General features: G+C 36.7%; 1 protein-coding gene and 1 pseudogene across 3 annotated transcripts in view; one reads left to right on the top strand and one right to left on the bottom strand.

The window, feature by feature from the left end:
* LOC109083778 (CCR4-NOT transcription complex subunit 3-like) overlaps positions 1–19,448 on the bottom strand; it is a 367,831-nt gene that overhangs the window by 122,879 nt on the left and 225,504 nt on the right. The window lies entirely within an intron of this gene.
* On the top strand, positions 13,376–18,121 carry LOC122140830 (annotated as a pseudogene).

Here is a 19,448-nt window from a genome sequence, read left to right as displayed (position 1 = left end):
AGGTAATATATATTGTCTGTTGTCATTTGGCGCTAATTTCTCTTGTGCATTGTTTTGTAAGGAATCGTGGTGGAGAATGTTAGGTCTTCTCTACAATAGAAGGACAACTTGGCATGTTCCAGGTAAGCGAAAGAAAGTTCTGTGGAACCCACAAGAGATCCTGTGGAGAGAAAAAGTAAATCAAAAGACAAAAACATCAGATTATTCCAGTGATTCAAAAAACACAAAAAAAATCACATTTACAGTTTTATAATAAGACAAAGAAGATTGCTGTGCTCTTTGGCTGCATTTTTGTTTCTGGATCAATGTAAGCACCATTATTATGCAATATAATACAATAACTTCATCCAAAATGTGTTAGTGGTAAAACATGACCTTTCCAACAAATCAAATATACTGCCACCAAGTTAAAGTGACTGTGTGTGCGCAGGTATGCGAAAATGTCAAGCGTGACAGTATGGCAAACACACACACACACAGCTTCCAGGATTACGCCATCACCATCGAACGGCATCGCTCTCTCACCCTGCGCTCTCACCCAATAAGGGCAGAATGGCGGAGCTCCTGCACGGTCGAAGCGACAAAACCATCACGGATAGTTGGTACGAAGAGAGCAGTGATGGTAAACTGAAAACATGGGGAAGGAAAAAATGCATTTTGTATTCACGGTAGTGTATGTGCCATCTGGACTTCATTCACGAATATGACTTAGTATCTCACCACATCCCATTGAACACAGACAGCACTCTGAAAATAAAAGCACTGAAAAGTGGCATAGTAAGCAGTTCCCTCCCAGTAGTTTCTCACAGCAAAAATAGGTTGATGTCACTTCAATGCTGAATAAAACACCTGATGAACCAAAGGAACATTTCAAACTTTCTTAATCTATCAAATATGATGATAAAAATGTGAAATATACTTGTGAATTGTGAAATTATTTAAAAATAAATGTTTACTATTTTAATATACTTGAGAATGTATAGAATCTCTGTGATGGCAAAGCAGAATTTATTCCAGTCTTCTGTGTCACATGATGCTTCAGAAATCACTCTAAATATGCTGATTTGGTGCTCAAGTAACATTTCTCTCAAAATGATCAATGTTGAAAAAACGTTGTTCTACGGAATATTTTTTGTGGAAATCATCATACATTTTATTAAATTGAATGCATCCTTGAAGAATAAAATTATTACAAAAACTTGCTGCCTCCAAATTTTTGTGGTAGTGTTGTGTATATCTTATTTATTTATTTATTATTAATACCATTTACACAAGTTCACACTATGGATGAAAAAACTTCTACTGGCCCATCCTCTAGATATTTCTCTGATTTTTTTTGTCAGATTTATAAATAAACAAAGTTTAATTTTTTTTTCTTTTTTTTTTGCACATTTTACTGGCAAATAATCATACATACTGCTTAAAGGGATACTCCACCCCAAAAATGAAAAAGTTGTCATTAATCACTTATTCCCCATGTCGCTCCAAAACCCGTAAAAGCTTCTTTCGTCTTCAGACACAAGTTTAAGATATTGTTGGATGAAAACAGGGAGGCTTGTGACTGTGGTCCAATAGACTGCCAAGTAACTTACACTGTCAAGTCCAGAAGTAGTAAAAGCTTTGTTCAGAATTACTCATTTGCCATCATGTCTCTTGAAGCGAAGCGACAATACTTTTTGAAACATTGAATAAAATAATATATGACTTTATTTCAACACTTAGCTTTCCCTCTGCGTCCACTTCCACATCAGCATCTTGCCATTTTGGGTGAATACTGAGTAGCATGCAAGGCAGTTTCCTACTATATTGGGTCAGCTGCACCCACAAGGAATACATTTTCGACATATATATTTACCCTTTCTTTGATTTGGAAAGAAAACAGTGCATCCTTGTATGCAGAAGCTGATAAACGAAGAGCGTACGCGGATCACTACGCTGAGCTATGTTGATGTGGAGTGACACAGAGGAGACAAATTGTTGAATAAAGTCATTATTTTTGTTTTATTCGTGTATAAAAAGTATTCTTGTCGCTTCATAACGTTAAGGTTGAATCACTGATGGCAGATGGACTATTCTGACGATGCTTTAATAAGAGCACAGTTAAAGGATACCCAACTCAAAATGAAAAATTTTAATATTGTCTCATGTCGCCTAAACTGCAGCTTTTCTGAAATTAGAACAATACTTAAGATATTTTGGGATGAAAACAGGCTTGTGACAGGACTGCCATAAGACAATAAGGTCCAGAAAAGTACAAGTTATCAGAATACTCCATTTGTTAATAGTGGTTTATTAAGACAATACTTTTTTGAACACAGGGCCAAACAGTCACGATTTTATTCGACAGTTTTCTTTGTGTCACTCAACATCAGCATAGTGCCATTTTGGTGAATCTGAGCAGTATGGCAGTTTGTTATATTAAAAGTCAGCTGCACCTCACAAGGATACATTTTCTACATACATTTACACTTTGATTTGAAAGAAAAATATATATTGGCGTTAGGAGTTCCCCTTTAAGATTCAGAAATAAAAACAATATTATAGAAATATAAATCGTTTTTTTTATTTTAATAATAAGCTAAAAGTCTCTAGACTGTAACAGCCTCACTTCAAGATAAATTTTAACGCATATAAGTATTAATTCTTCTAAAATAAATAAGAATCAAGAATTTCGTTCCGACAAAACTTTTCGATGTGTTAGTACAGTACTTAGTATATAGTATGATATTATTATTATGTATTATTTTAACCTCATAATGTTTATATTCTTGCTTTAAGGCAAACAACCTGACTACATACTCACCATAAAAGTTTAACTGTGTACAGTACATTCTACTAATTTAACGCATTTTAAGTATTAATTTCTTGCAATAACATACATAAGCATTGCCCCAGAACTTTTCAAAAATAGTACAGTATTATTACTTATTATATATTATTATTAGTATTATTTTACCAAAACGGTTGATTCTTGCTTTAAGCAAAAAACCCTGACTACATACCCACATTTTTGTGCAGATTTACACTGACGTTAGGACACGTTTACTGAAAAAAACAAACCTTAATCTTCAAGGAAAGAAGTTGAAAAATCAAGGGAAAAATGGCATTTCTGCACACACCTTGACTCCAAGAGTGGGTCCCAAACAGCATCCAACCCCCACACACCGCCCACTGTAGAGGATGTCTGTATAACAGTATTGGGCTGCGACTGACTACGAGAAGCTAGGACAAAAAGAGGTCGAAAAAAGCGAGACAACAGTTGAGGGGTACAACTTTCAAAAAAGGCTGCGCTGCATGCCTGGATGATAAACGAGCATTCAGCATTTTATGAATGAAGATGACCCCAAATGTGCATTGCAGGATCTCCCATGCACTGCTCAGGCTTACGGGCTGCATAGAGCTCCCAGAGAAGAAAGTACATAAACCTGCTTAGCACAGCCCCTTGCTGGACACTAGTATACTGGCTATGTGAACAAGCAAGGACCCTAATGACAATAAAAAATTAGCACACAGATATTAAAGGTTGGCATCAGATATGGGCTGAGGCGCCAGTTTAGGTGTACCTTAACTGGCCATTCTTGTACTCACCAAATCAAAGTGCATTTTGTATCATGTAAAATAGAAAAATTGAGGGGCCCCCTGTGTATGTTATATGAGACTGGTGCAAAATCAAATGCGTGTCTCCACCGTCTTTGCCAACACGGCTATACCGCTGGCCCAGGACCATAAGCAGTGCTCGCGTCACCACACCTTCGCAATAAATGCCTTGAGTGTTCAATACTCCGTTCAGAACAACACCTCGGGAGTATGGTTTTCAGCTCTGGCCGATACCAGAATCCTGAGGTCGGCAAATAAGAATCAGAGGAGGAAAGAAAAGAGACAAAACAAATCAAATGGCTTGCAAAAAGAAGAGGAATAGCAATAAAGGTTCTGTAAATCAACTTGACCAGATGCTCTGTGACATTGTACTGAACCAAAATAAATTTAAAATGTCAGTTTTATAGGATAAAATAAAAGAATAGCTTTCACTGCAACCTGCATAATTACACACAGGTTTGGCAATTAAATGGGCTGAATAGCAGATAAACCAGCAGGTGGCGTTGTTGAGTAGTAAACAGTGAGCACCAGAAGTTACAGTATAGTTAAAGAAAATACTATTTTTATGCGAACTGATGATACTGTATATTAACTACGAGTGGAACACAGAATACAGAAGGTGTACTTTTAAGAGACAAACAATTGAGACGACCTCAATTAATAAAAAAAGAGAGAGATTATATAAATAGGGAACATGGTCCAAAATTAACTCACCAAGCATTTAATAATAGTATAAAGAACTGAGTTCGGCTTTTCAAATGCACAGCCAGAAAATAGCTAAATGATCCCTTTTTTCATAGGGACAACGCTATACTCTTTAATGAAAGTGTGCAAAATGTATTCTAACGAGCAACAAAAAACAGATTCTCAATTCATTTTCTAGAAGTGTGAGGGCGAAGCAAAAGATATAAATGATCCGCAAAAAAATAATAAGTAAAAAAAATTATATAATAATATATTAATATATATAATATAATATATGATATATATAATATATATAGGGATATTAGGCAAAAGAAAAAGTAAATAAGTAAATAAAGTAAAAGAAGCTAATGAAAGAATGAAGCTACACACCAATGGTCCTGAGGAGCCGGGCCACCGGTGGCAGAAGAGGGAGGCCAAACCGGATGAGACTACCATGGGAGAGAAGACCCAGAACAGGTAACTGTGCAGCGGGATATTTCGCCCTCAGCTCCCAATAAAACCACTTATAGGCTGAGAGAGCACGGTAGAAGGACAGGAAGTGTTTGGAGCACACGAGGGTAGAGAAAGAGAAGACAGCAAAGAAGACAAAAACAAACAAGCAGTATGTAGAAGTTTTGGGAAAAACATGGAAAAGAGACAAAAAAGAATAGGACATATAACACTAGGCAAAGTAGAAGAGGGATTTTCAAATGGGTTTTGATACATGGAACCCACCATGTCCCATTGTCATTACTAACTAAATTACAACATATATAGCAAAACTTAACCAAAACAGAAGAATAAGTAAGAAAAGACAAGCAGTGGATATTCTGGGGAGAGAAGATACCTTGTAGGACTCTTGGCACTAAGTCATATGTCCATGGTTCCAGCTAAAAAAACATATGCCATGGTAATAACCAAAACAACACCAGGAAAGATCAGTACTTCCTCACAATTTTCGAGGCACAAGGAACTTCTGTACTCGCGGCCACACCAGTCTGGGGAAAAACATTACACATCCCTATCAGATTTCCAAACTTTCACATTTAGTTCCTACTGGCTTTTGCAAGGCTCATTGTATTGACCCTCTGCACTTGGCAGTAGGGATCGGCGTTATTGAAGGGAGGACGTGTGTGGCCCTGCTCCCATCACTCCTCCTGTCTGTCATGAATGCTGCCTATGTCGCCGGCTCCACATGCTGGCGGGCTGTGATGGCGGCTGTGAGATGGCTTGGGCTTCGGCTGTGACTGCGCCCCATGGTGATTGTAATGGTGGTGCCATGGTGGTGATGTCCATGTCCATGTTTTTTCCGCTGTCCTCTCCATCAGGAAGGCGGGGGCCTCTCTCCTCTTGGGCACCCCACCAGGGGCTCCCTGTACTCTCCATGATAGCTGAGCAAAGAAGGAAAATCACAAAGTTTTTTTGTTGACCCAGAGATCAGCTATAAATAGCTTGAAACAATTTCTCTTGAAAGCAACTTACAGGTACAATCCCCCATGGAAGCATCTTTTCAAATAACTAAACTTAATATTAATAACCAAATATATAATAAGTTAACTAAAAAAATTAAGGTGACATATTTCACAATATATAAAAAAAAAAAAACTATTAGTATTTAATGATGACTAAAATAACTTATGATCTTGTGCAGATATGGCAAGACACATGCTCAGTATACCTTTCAAAAGTTTGGTCAGAATGAAGTCCATTTGAAAATAATTTGTACATTTTATGAACATATCTAAAACTGAATAGTCACATTGGTTGGCAATAAGATACCAAAAAACCTTTTCTAGATGCATTACTTTGGAATTAGACAACAGTGTATTTCAGGAGTTCAAAAGTCAGTAAAAAGTTTGAAGTATTGTTTAATCCGATGAGGTAGAATAAATGCTTTCCTGTGTATACTAATGTTATGATTACTACCTAATTAGTATTGTTATGACTATTGTTAATTATTATATATTAATTACATTATTATTAGTCATAATATTTTCAGAATGTTATTTTTATTATTCATTAACATTCAAGAAGGTCATTGTTTGTATGCTGTCATTAGGTTCGTTCAGATTAACCGTGTTTAAAATACAAGGACTTTTATCATTCTGTTTGATCGAATATTCAAAAAAGTGATTTTGATATCAATTTTAATATTCCTCACTGGTGTGATCACAAAAATAAATTGTTACAGAAATGTCTCCAAAAAAAAAAGGAAAAAAAAAATAGAAAAAAGAGGTGACAGAAGAGAGGGAGTCCAAAAAAAAATAGAAGAAAATTTCGGCGCATGCTTCGAGTAAGACCACCGGCGGAAGAGCAGTAGTATACATTTAGATTTATAACCATCCGGATGAGACCCAGGACATCTGGAAAATACATTCCCGGTGTCTTCACTCCCACCACACCACCCCCCAGTAGCTTGACCTGAAACAAAAAGCGTTTTTGTTCTTACTGTATTTAAATGAGATAGATGTTTCATGTTAATCTGCAAAATTACTCTGAAAACAATTTGCAAATTTTCCCTAATGATAGGGAGAGTAATGGCGATCGGGGACATGATGGACTGTAGACCTTACACTGTGTGTCTGCGAGCATAACCCATAGTAGGTCATTACTCATTTATTACAAGCATTTAACCTCCTGTTAAGAATATGAATACAAACCTTTTATTCATTGCATCAGAGTGATCAACTACAATTGTTGACTTTAGACTTGGTAGACTTACAGATACTATTTTTTTTAGTTATGGAAATAAAGATGGTGAAAAGGTAAATGTGGATCTGACAGAAGCGTTCAGGTTAAGAAAATGTGTTGACAAATGGTGGATGCTTCATACAAAGAAAAGTTAGCACAACAGAATCTTTTTTTTTTTTTGCTGACAGCAGGCAAATTGCAGTTTTTACACATGGCTAAATATGTATAGCTGTTGAGTCTGATAGGAATCTCATTTTAGAAAATGTAAGAAGTTAAACCAATGGAAAAATGACTGTAGATGCAGAGGGGGGTTCAGTCATTTTACTTGAAGGACTAACATGATCAAATATTTTTCACCCCTGTTTGTGGTGGATTTTTACTGTCTCATGGCATAAAATGTACCGGGTGCACTTTTTAGCGAGACTCAGAAAGTAAACTCAAAAATAACAGCTGTTTCATCGTTTACTTACTCTTATGCTGATTCAAACCCTACCTTATCTCTTGATGAAAATGTACCTCTGGGAACTTTTTTCCAAGATACGATCAATAAAAGCGTAATTTCGCCAACCAATTACTTGAAGAATATTAGCATTAACTTCTAGCGACATGTATCACGGATATGTGAATTCTGAAACCGCTGCAAATATGTACCAGAAGAACATAAATAAATACACAGCCATACGTACCCATTTCAACGTAATAAAAGCGTGCCAGGGTTCACAAATTGAACCAGTGGTTTTAGCGTCCACTCAGTAGACCATTTCTCTTTAAAAACGTCCAGCGAAAACGTCGCAGTAAGGGTATGTTAAAACGGTGGTGTTGCACCAAAAAGTGACACAGTAGGTACGTATTTTTATGAGACCAGGTTGGGTGATTTTCCTGTTTGATAAGCCTAATATAAGGGTTTGAAAATTGTCTTTTTTATGATGAACCAATAGTAATGTATCATTTTGTAAATATTATATGGGCCAACACATAAGACATAAACGATTGTATAATGTAAAAGAAAATTAAACAAACAAATAACCGTATAAATTTGCTTTGCATTAAAACTGTTCTATTTCAAATTAATGCTGGTCTTTTATTCATACTTACATTTTTACAAAAAAATCGTTTCGAATAAACAGCTGGTTTTTTTATAATCACAAGAATCCCGTATCATGGTTTCCTCAAAAATATAGCAGCAAACTGTTTTTAACATTGATACCTCCAGGTTGGCATAGAAAATAAAAAGTTTGTAATACATACTGCATTAATTTAATCAACTATGCGTAAAAACAGTAATATTGTAAAGTGATATTATATTTTTTATTGTTTTTTATTTAATACTACTTTTTCTCTTTTATATGCTATATTTTTGTACTCAAGCAAACATTTCGCATATGAAACTATTATGGTATACACAGCTATACTTATAGCCATTTTAAAACCATTTTTCTTTGCTGTTTAGGCATTATGTTTTACAGCAAATATTAAACGCAAGCATCTATATGGGTTGACTATTTGCAGTTTTGATGCAGCATTTAGGCGCTGCACTTTCAACTTCCTTGAATGGGCCCATGTAGATGGATAGGTTTTATCATGTATAAATCCTCGTCCTCATTTAAAACAACTCTCTCTCATTCCATGCGCCTCTATCCAGTTACTTTCACCGTTTCCCACAGTACATTGTAACTCCTCTTGCTTTCTCCATATTTCACCCCCTCCTCTCTTTCTTCATCTCTCATGTACCAGTCTGCCTCCTACATCTATGGTTCTTTTGTACCAACCCCGCCGTGAGACCCCCCTCCATCCGCCATAGATTGGAACTACCCCTTCTACCCAGGGCCTGTAATACTAGCACGCTAGGCTATAATATCTTCGGGTTGTGACCCACTGTTTACAGCCCACCCTCCCCCACACACCTCTGGGTGGCGTGATTTCTATTAGTCTCATTTGTGTCATCTGTCTTCAATGGACTCCCAAGGAAAAGTTGGAAACCGATAATCAGGTGACACTGTCATGACTAAAACTCGCACTAGAAAGCTAACTGAGGCACTGGAGAGTAGCAGTTTCACACATGCGATGTATGTCTGAGACACTCGCAACCAAAGATTCCTTAGCCGCATTTCGCATATAAAATACTAAGAGCCACATCTACAACCTAACGTACATCTGATCAGAAAAATTGCTAATGTGCTTCACAGCTAAAGGGGTGTGGTGAAAGAGTTTGTGATGGTATGCTGCTGAGCTTTAGTCAGCTGATGAGCGAGGTATAGGAGGACTATCGAGGCAATTGTCATGTGATGTTATGTAAAGGCATGGTAATTTGTGAAGGGCCTTCTAAAATAGATGTTCTTCCCTGCGTCGGCCCCTCGCAATGACACACTCGTGTCATAAACACGTCATACCAAATTTAATTGCCTGTCGTCTGACCTTCTGTCACGAGGCTCTTCTCTCATTTGGATTACGTACTCGGCGGACGCAAGCACTTCGTAAAAGGTAGAAGTAAAGTAACAAAAGTAAAAAAATAAATAAAAATAAATAAATACATAAATAACTAAAATTATTGACCTCATATGTGAATCACACAGTGTTGTTAGTGTTAACTTAAAATCTATAAACTATTAAAAAATAGGGATTTTTTGGTAACTTAAAAAAAGCTTGAAATAAAATAAGGGAAATTACTAAACAGTAAAATGAGACAAATAGCTGACAGATTCAGGTTGACAACAAAAAATGCAACCAATATCATCACAAAAAACTCCTGAAATAACTTAACCACTGTTAAAGTAAACCTAAAGCTAATACAGCCCTGTTTGCAACAAAAATTGCTAAGAAAACAGCTTGAGGTGCCAAGTTTTTGCTGTTTGCCAGTGTTGGTTACTAGAAGCCAGGACATGATAAAACTCTACAATACCACTGTTATGCGCTGCATGGGAATCCTTTGCTCATTGTCCTAAAGCTAAACTCCTACAAATCAAGACATCAACTCAAAAATCAATTTCTTAAATGCCTTTTAGTTGTTTTCTTGCGGCAAATCACTGGAAGATTGAGGTATTGCTGTAGGTGGACCCATAACCAAAATATGCTTGATCAAACATTTACACATTTACAATCAAGGTTACATACTGTTCAATTAATCACAGTGACAAGACTGGCAAAAGATGACCTCAACTGATGATATAAAAAAGCAAACTACACTGTATATAGTACACTCTAACCAGGATGTATACATCGCCATTTCAAACACTCAAACATGGATCAACCTCATTATCATCTCCCCTGTCAGTCAAAGCAGCAACACAGCAGACAGTCAATCACACGAGATGTTCTGGAGCTCAAGGGACATAAAGATCCTAATATAATATTTCACCATTACTGTGTTTGTTGAGCAAAAAGGGTCTTCCTTCAAAAACCAATAAAAAATATACTGACCCCAAACTTAGTAATGTATGAAATTTGGTTGACAATGTATATTTAGGTGATTCTTTCAGTTAGTCTTTTGATTTTGAATGTTAGAAAATTAATCTTCTATGTGTTTTATACTGCATGTTAAAAAAAGATTTCTATCATAGTTTTTGTCAACTTTTTAAAAAAAAGTTGTTAGAAAAAGTGCAAAATACACTTTCTGCTTATTTGCACAGTATTTAAAAGTCAAGCTCAAAAACAGAGAAATTAAGAAAAGGTGATTTAAAAAGACTTTAATTATATTTATTAAATTATGATTAATCTCTACTTGATTTTGAATGAACACATTTTTGCATAGCCAAATGTGGTATGGTCGGATGGGTGCTCTGGGATGTTATTCTCTTAAAAAATGTTGAACACTGCAAAACTTACAATAATAGTACAGTCCTATTCAGGAGCGGAACTATACATACATAAGGAGAGAGTGGAATTAAGGGAGAGCAAAAATGGCCAGGAGGAAATGATAACTCCTGTTGCACCTTTCCCGCGAGTGCTGCAGCCCAGCGCTCAACACGTGACTCAGGCAGTAACAATATTACACCTCATGCAAAGATTGTGCAACATCTTTTAGACCCCTACGATTTTAAAACGACAGAGACACCAGCAATTCACAACAGACTTAACAAGAACAGAGGGGAGAAAGGGGGGGCAAAAAGAAAGAGGTTGCGGAGGGGAGATAGAGAGAGGAGCGAGAAGGAGAGAGCAGGGACTGACCACGGGCTGTGATATCTCAGAGCCTGCTTGCCGACGCATCTGCGGCCATTGACACAACTGTCACGACCAAAAATAAAACTGCCTGTCTGTCTTAGCTTCCCACCCTGGGGGGGCACAGACTGAGGGAGAGAGGGCAATGCAAGTTCTCCACTTCAAGCTCTCTTTCCGGGCTGTAACGCTAGCCACAGGCCATCTCTTCTCACACACCTTTCTTGTGGTGCAACCACAGCAGTCCAGTGCCTGACTAAGTGTTTGTGTTGCCAGTTATGTGGGATGTGCCGGTGACCACATACCATGTGTTTATGAATGTGTGTGAGAGTTACAAAGAGAGCGTAGATGCCAAACTAAACCCATCTTGCCCTTCATTAAGCGGGGCTGGTTTATGTAATAGTGTGCAAATCCTGTTGCCCCTGGCAACAAAGCTAAGACTTTGATCACCTGTTCATTGGAAAGGGGCACAGTGAGGGTTTGAGCAGCCGAGGAAATCCCCGTCCTCCATGAAACATGATGAGGGGGGCAGCTACAGGGAGTGGACCAAATTGGCCAGTGCCATCTCTGATTCGCCCTTTTCATCAGCGATGACCAACAGAATGTTAAACAATACACTTAATGACACACTGAGACAGTTTTTAAGCGTTAATATAAAACACATTCTGGATAAGAATGGAAAAAAAAAAGTAGGATAACGCATTACATCATTTGCCTCATGAATAAGCTCCCTCCGCAGTGAATGCGGTGCCATCAGAATGAGAGTCCAAACAGCTCATAAAAACATCACAATAATCCACAGGTTAGTTAACCAGTCAACAATTACGTATTACACGAAATTACGTGTCCTCTATCCACACTATGCGTCCTCCCCAATGAAAAAGACCATTTTGTCTGAATCAGGAGAGAAATTGGAGATCAAGCCTAAGATGGTTCTAAAAAAAAAAGTTGGGTGGATTTTGAAGGGAGAGGATCAACAGGGGATAAACTTTTTCATGGAGGAAGAGTTATTATTGAATTTTTGGGTTGAAGTGACCGTTTAAAGTTGAAACAGGTTTTTTTTTGCTTCACAAGACATTAACTGATGGGCTGAAGTCGTGTGGATTACTTGTGGATTATTGTTATGTTTTTATCAGCTGTTTGGACTCTCATTCTGATGGCACCCATTCACTGCAGAGGATCAATTGGTGAGCAAAGTGATGTAATGTTACATTTCTCCAAATTTGTTCAGATAAGGAAAGCAGTCTTGCACGTATTATCTAAAAACAATTAGATGCTAACAGTTTATAAAGAGTTATTTTCTCCAAATCTGTTCTTATGCAAAAACAAACTCATCTTGGATGGCCTGAAGTTGATTAAATTTGAATCAAATTCAAATTTTTGGGTGAACTATTCCTTTTAAGATGTATTCAAATACAGGTAGAATTGCATGCAAATATTTATTAAACCTTCCATGGCAAACATATGATACATTATTGTATCAACATATGACAACTGAGCCAGTCTTTTATCATTAACTGTCTGTGGTACAGTGAAGCATGGCAGAACTCAGGTGAAGGCGGAGCTTTAAGAAACAGCTGTAGGATGTGGGTGTGGCAGCAAGAATGCAGGTAGATGACAGACAGCACAAAAACAAAGAGCACTGTAGAATACGAAGAGATGGGGACCAAGAAGTTGATACTTAGAGAATAAAATACAGCAAAACACCATTTGTTCAAACAGCGAATGAACCAGAACGCCTTCTGAAAAAAAGAAGTTTGGAAAATGAGAAGACAGCTCATCCATTCTACCACACAAAGAAAGATGCCATGTTAAGTGCATTAACATGCTAACCATATACATTTATCCGCACATATTATTTTACATATACTGCTTGTGTGTTGGATGTATATATAATAATATATAGTTATATATGCTTTTAAAAAAAATATAAATAACATATCTGATATAACTATTATATTTATATATCTATATAATTATTAATTTATGTATACAATACAAAACATAAAAACCTGAAAACTTGACACTAACACATTTTCATCGTGGCAAATATTATAGTTAAATCAAAATTTGATTGAATCTCAAGAAGTTTAGTAGTTGCTACATTATACGACTTCATCAGTTGCGCACTCCTGGCGTTGGTGGTGGTTGCTCTGTGGGGCCATGTTTAAGGGTGACGACGATATCTGCAGAGAAACCGTGTTGAGTGCGTGAATGATCTGGTATCCCCATACACAATCATCACGAAAAGATGGTGCTGATTATAGGATGTGAATCCTTTGGTGGCGAGGCATTGGTGCTCAAGGTACGTGCTATGTGTAACCATGGTGTTTTTTTTTTTACTGTACGTGCACTGATGTTCTTGATAATCTTGATAACGTGAATGCTCTATTTTTTAAACCATTGATCACAAATGTCAATGTATGGACTACAAGTGTAGATCATATTTTTCTTTACTCATGCCAGTGTTTTATATAGAGGCAAAAAGCTCCATCATTGTCATGAATTATAACAAACATTTTATCTGCGATCAAATAGAATGGGACTCTTGTGCATTTGAAGGTGTTGTCTTGTTTTCCCAAGACAAACATTACTTACATATTTCATGGCTGACATAAAAAATGTCAGAGACATTAACAAAAGACAAAGCAAATCTATCTTTATGATTGATGCTTACAAAGTACTTTGTACAAATCAATGATTACAGCTAAAATAGCCAGTCAAAAGTGTTTTTGAACAGTAAGAATTTCTCTTTTATTTTGCCATCAAATTAAATGTCAGGCTTGGTGAGCTAGAAGAGGAATTATTTATTAAAAAAAAAAAAAACAAAAATAAAACATAACAAAATCTTACTCTTCAAAAACATGATTTGATCTGTGTAATCTACATTACCACAAAAAAAAAAAAATAACAACATTATAACGAATATTCTCTACAAAACACAAACATGCAAACTACATGGGTAATCAATGCAAATATTGTAAAGTCTGGTTTTAGGTCTTGCAAGGTGAGCTGCCAAACTGGCACACATAGTGATTATGCCAGAGATGTTATACAACATCATAAAAAACATAAGGCTGCATCGTGAATAGCATTGCACTTGAATTACTGGATATCAGTTTATATGTTTTGAAGTTGGTGCTTTGCGCAGTTCTCATTAATGGTGGTAATATATATATGTTTCCTTTTACAGTATGTCTAATTCAACTAACGCAACAATCCATGTGTATGCAGGCACTCATTTGTGGTAAGTATGTGTGTTATGGTCACGTATTCATTATATTTAGTTTTCCCTATCTTGTGAGTAAAACATGCAAAATTTGACACATGGAATTCAGCTTTCTAATCACATTGTGTTTCTACCTTTCTTTACAGGGGTGCTTGTTTTTAGTTGAAGTCGAACTGATCGTTATTCCTGTGCTGTTTCTCCTGGCTTTTCTGGTCACACTGCTTCATTTTGTTTGTGCTCAAATGCTCCTAGAAGCCCTCACATCTTTATGGACACCACAGAAATGAAAAAGATGAAACACAACACCATCATAACACACACAGACACCGTAACAGCAATAGACAGCACCTGCAAGGCATTGACGGTAGCTACGGAATCTGACTTTGTTACACACTTCAAACACTCAAGTCGCTTGTTGTGTGTTGTGCTTATTTAAAGGTCTTCCGGTTCATGCACGATAGAATGTTTATTTATAAGTCTTCCTGACCAGGCATGGATCACTATAGTTTATTTAAACGGGTTTAAATAAATTATGAATGACCTGAAGTGTATATTAATAGATTATCTTGTTCATTAATTATCAAAGAGTTTATTGAAAGGTTCTTTCTCAAAAGTTATACGGTAAGAACATACAACAGACTCGATGTTTTTTTTTTTATCTCTACTCTTAATCTTTTAATTTACTTTGCAACAACAGCTCCAGCAGAGCTGAACCCATTGGAACATGAGGTTATTCCCATGACAGCCCCAACCTCACCATGACCTGCAGAATTCAAGCCCTGCAGTACCTCAGCAAACCACCGCGAGGCATCCGGACCTCTTTCAGCTGGTCTCTCCACTTCCTCTCACTTCTCAGTAAAACCAGACAACACGGTCACATGGCACAGAGCTGTGTCATGGACAGACAGCCAGTCGTTTTACGAGTGCTTAAAGGTACTGTTGGATAAACATTATTATTATTTTTTTGTTATTGTTATTATTTGCATTTGATTTTAATAATATTAATTTATTGTACAATTTATTTATAGTATATTATTTTATTTAATATTTCAGTTAGCTATTATTTTTTTTTTATATTTTTTTATTTTTTATTTTTGTCGTCTTTGCACACAAAAAAGTATTTTAGTGGCTTCATAACATTACTGTTGAACCACTGATGTCACATGGACTATTTTAACAATGTCCTTACTACCTTTCTGGGCCTTGAACATGTCAGTTGCGTTGCTGTCTATGCAGGGTCAGAATCAGAAAGCTCTCGGATTTCTTAAAAAAAAAAAATCTTAATTTGTGTTCTGAATATAAACAAACGTTTTACAGTGTATTTTATTATGAATCAGTGGTAGAATTCTGCCTCACTTGTAATTAAAGATCAGGGTTTGAAACTGGAAGTTTGCATGTTTTATTCTCGAAAGAATGAGCTGAGCTACAAAACCTCACCATTGTGGCCAGCAAGTTAGATAAGTAGATAGACAGACAGTCATATTGAATGACAGACAGACAGATAACCAGGCGGACAAACAATCTTACTTTCTTCTACTTTTATCCTCATGCAGAATCAGCCAATGCCAAAGAGCGCCAGTCCTTTCTGGGGTTTGCCCACCTTCCTTTCAGAGTTGGGACCGCAATCCATCATTGCCCAAATTGCTAGGGGTGGTGTCTGTGCAGACACCGTTGATGATTGCCGTAGAGGAGCTGGAACACCGTGACCTGCTGAGCTTCCTGTGGAGGTGCAGACAGGTACATGAGTGATGCTTCATTTTCTCTCTTGCAAGGGACACTGCTAAAAACTAGCTTGGCTTGATGAACTCAGTTTTTTATTTCCTGTGTTTTTAACGTATTTTCCCTATGGGAGTGGGACATGAAAAGGGATTTTCCCCGTTTTTTAGTTTACAAATCACTTATATTAGAATGATTTCTACAAGGATATGTGACACTGAAGACTGGAGTAATGATGCTGAAAATTCAGCTTTGCCAACACAGGAATAAACATGAACTAAAAGTCTCAAATCTTCAATTCTTCAAGATAAATATGACACGTCTAGCAATTACAGTACAATATTGACATTACACTCTCACATTGATCAGTCATTTGCACTGCTGAGGTCACCTAAGAGTGGTTGTGTCATTCCCGATGATCTCATTTGCAAGGGATTGATTTAAAAGTCAAAACTACTACTTTATACCTCACTTTTGTTTGACTGACTGTAAATCTCTTTCACAGGACCACACAGGTCAGGAGGCACCGTGTGACATGACTGAAAAAGACGAATCCCTTACCATGGGCGCTCAGATTGCATCTGCTCTGGTTAGATAACAAATCAGCTTGCAAGATATATACAGTTGAATTGACAGACAAAAGCGGCCTGGCAACAATGTTAATCATATATTTATGAATGGAGAGATTTATAAGACACATCAGGCATGCACATACTGGCAACTCCATAAATCACAGAGCCTTTTACTTTGTTTGACTCTAGCCATGCATTTAATCATTGACCAGTCATGAGCACTTAACCAAAGCATTTATGATTTACAATGTACAATAAATACTTTGTCACACCCAAGATCAAGTTCCTCATTCTAACACAATCACGGGAGTATCTGCATAGTAAGAACTCATCTACATCCATGGCAATGTTCATAGGCTCAACAGTGTCTTGGTTGGTCGGGACCTGTCGGTCAAGCTCTGGGGTTTGGGTTCCGGCATATCGCAGAAAAAATGAGTGCAGCCTCTATAGATGCAGAAGATATAGAAATGAGAAAATGGCAAGCTCCAGAAGCATTAGCACGACAACCTCTCCAGCAAAGCGGCGACATGTGAGTTTGTGATAATTATTTGTAGCCTATTTTCAGTTAATGTTGTTGTCACCTTTGATCTTGGGGGGGGGGGGGACATTGTGTCCATTCTGTTTAATCCTCCATAGATGGTCCTTTGGCATTTTGCTGCACCTGTATGAGATGTTGACATTAGGTGTGGTTTCTGTAATCCAGTATAATACAGCTACAGCTGCAAGGTTTCCATTTATATAGAAAAAAATAAATTATGAAATTGTTTAAAGCTCTTTTATCCCCATTGTTTTTAATCTCAGGAGAATCCCGCCCTTTCCCAACATCCATGGGCCAGCGAACGTTTCTGCAGCATTTACAGAGATGTGAACACACTAGAAGAGGACCACCCACATGCTCTAATACACTGTACGGTTTCTTCACCCACACGGTTAACGTTTATCTAAAAAAACATGCACTGTAAATATTTATTTTGTGTTTTGCAGTTAACTATAATAATCCTGGTGCACTGCATTATACACACAAAATACAAAAAAAATGTGACAATACAAATAATGAAATAAACATTTATTTTAACAACATAAGATGTAAATAACCACCAACCCTAATGCACATAACTGATAAAAAAAAAAAAGCTAACATAAAATTGAAGTGCCACTCAGGGAATTCTAATGTCAGTTTTAAGTTTTGTCAAGATGGCCTATACCATAATAAGACGCATACCATTTTTCGTTTCGATAGTGCCACTATAACATGCACTTACATAATATTTCTTCTCTAGATATTCTATTATCCAAATCCTGCTGTCAGTGGAAACCAAAAGGATCGAGTCTCAGTGGCTGAGCTGACCAAAAAGCTCCAATCAGGAGAGAGAAGCGTCCAATGATCAGACAGTGCTGCGAGTGACTGAGCCCGCTGGACATGGAGAAATACATACGGGAGGCGGGCTATGGAGAATCATACAACTATGCTGTGCTCTAATGATACCCTTTTATGTACTTGATCAATCCAAAGACTCACCACAAGAGCAGCGCACGAGCTATGAATAAATGAACAGTTAAGGTTTGAGATTAGCACTTTCAAAGGATTACAGAGAGCCAGTGCTTGTTACAGACAGCTGGACATCACTCTATCAAATTTAAACAAGCACATTATCTCATCAAGCAAGCATGTGCTATTATTTCAGAGCTTTAGATTAAGGATAAAGGCTAAAAGCTTAATTGCATCACACAAATGACGAACGAGGGAGGTTATGTAAAAGGTTATGCAAGATTGTGTCATACACATATGAAATTTGCAGCTAATAGACAAAAAGCTACAATGTAAACATGTATGAACAACACACACACCACACAACTGTGTCTAAGTCAGTAATAATTCAGGTATTGTGATTTAACTTATTATTTATTTTAGGTTGGACTATACTGTACCACTTTGTTCACTGGTACAGCTAATTCAAATGGTAATTTAAAATTATATTATTGGTATATTTTATTGGTAACTGGATAACTGGTAACTGTATATTTATTGGTAAGGCTATTGTATTATAATGTATTTAAAATACACTATTTATTCATGCAAATTTACTTTTTGTCAGTTTAGTCATCGTTAGTACGTGCAGTTGTAAATAATAATGGTCACCTGACCTGTTCAAAATTAGACCTACTTTTAAAAATATTCTTTAAACGTATTGCATTTTCCACTTACACCCAAGACTGCGGTGTTGGTCCGTGGGGGAAACTGAAGTAACTACAGTATACGTTAGGTTTTATAATAATCCTTCAATAAATGCGATTTCATCTTTGTTTTGTCTAAAAAGTTTCTCTTCACCTGTTTTTAACCAGAAGCACGGTTGATGACGCACAAAAAGAGTGATGCTAAAAATCTGATGGCTTCAAAAGGTCGTTATTTGAAGATGATTGGTTATTATTATATATATCCTGAACGACAAATGACGCTGTATTATTTTAATATCAGTCGGATGGTGATTAAAAATACGTAACTCTAGTTATCGGGAAAGAGCTATAAATACGAATTATCCAAATATTGACAAGACCGGTTCATATGTGGGAGAGTTTATATGCACACTGCGTAAAAAACAGTATGGGTCTTTATTGACTTATAGTGATGGATTGAATAGTATTTTTGATGATTACAATGAGAGTACAGGCTACTCCAAAATACCACAAATGCATTACTGTATATACTTCACTTGAATCTGATGTATACCTATAACAGTTACTAGGAAACATAAGTAACTAAGAGAAGAAATAATTTAGACTAGTTATTCACAAAAAATACAACAACT

This window comes from Cyprinus carpio, chromosome B19, assembly GCF_018340385.1.
Source record: "Cyprinus carpio isolate SPL01 chromosome B19, ASM1834038v1, whole genome shotgun sequence".
In the NCBI taxonomy this organism is placed as follows: Eukaryota; Metazoa; Chordata; class Actinopteri; order Cypriniformes; family Cyprinidae; genus Cyprinus; species Cyprinus carpio.
The sequence above is the reverse complement of the archived record's forward strand: the minus strand, read 5'-3'. Positions and strand labels throughout refer to the sequence as shown.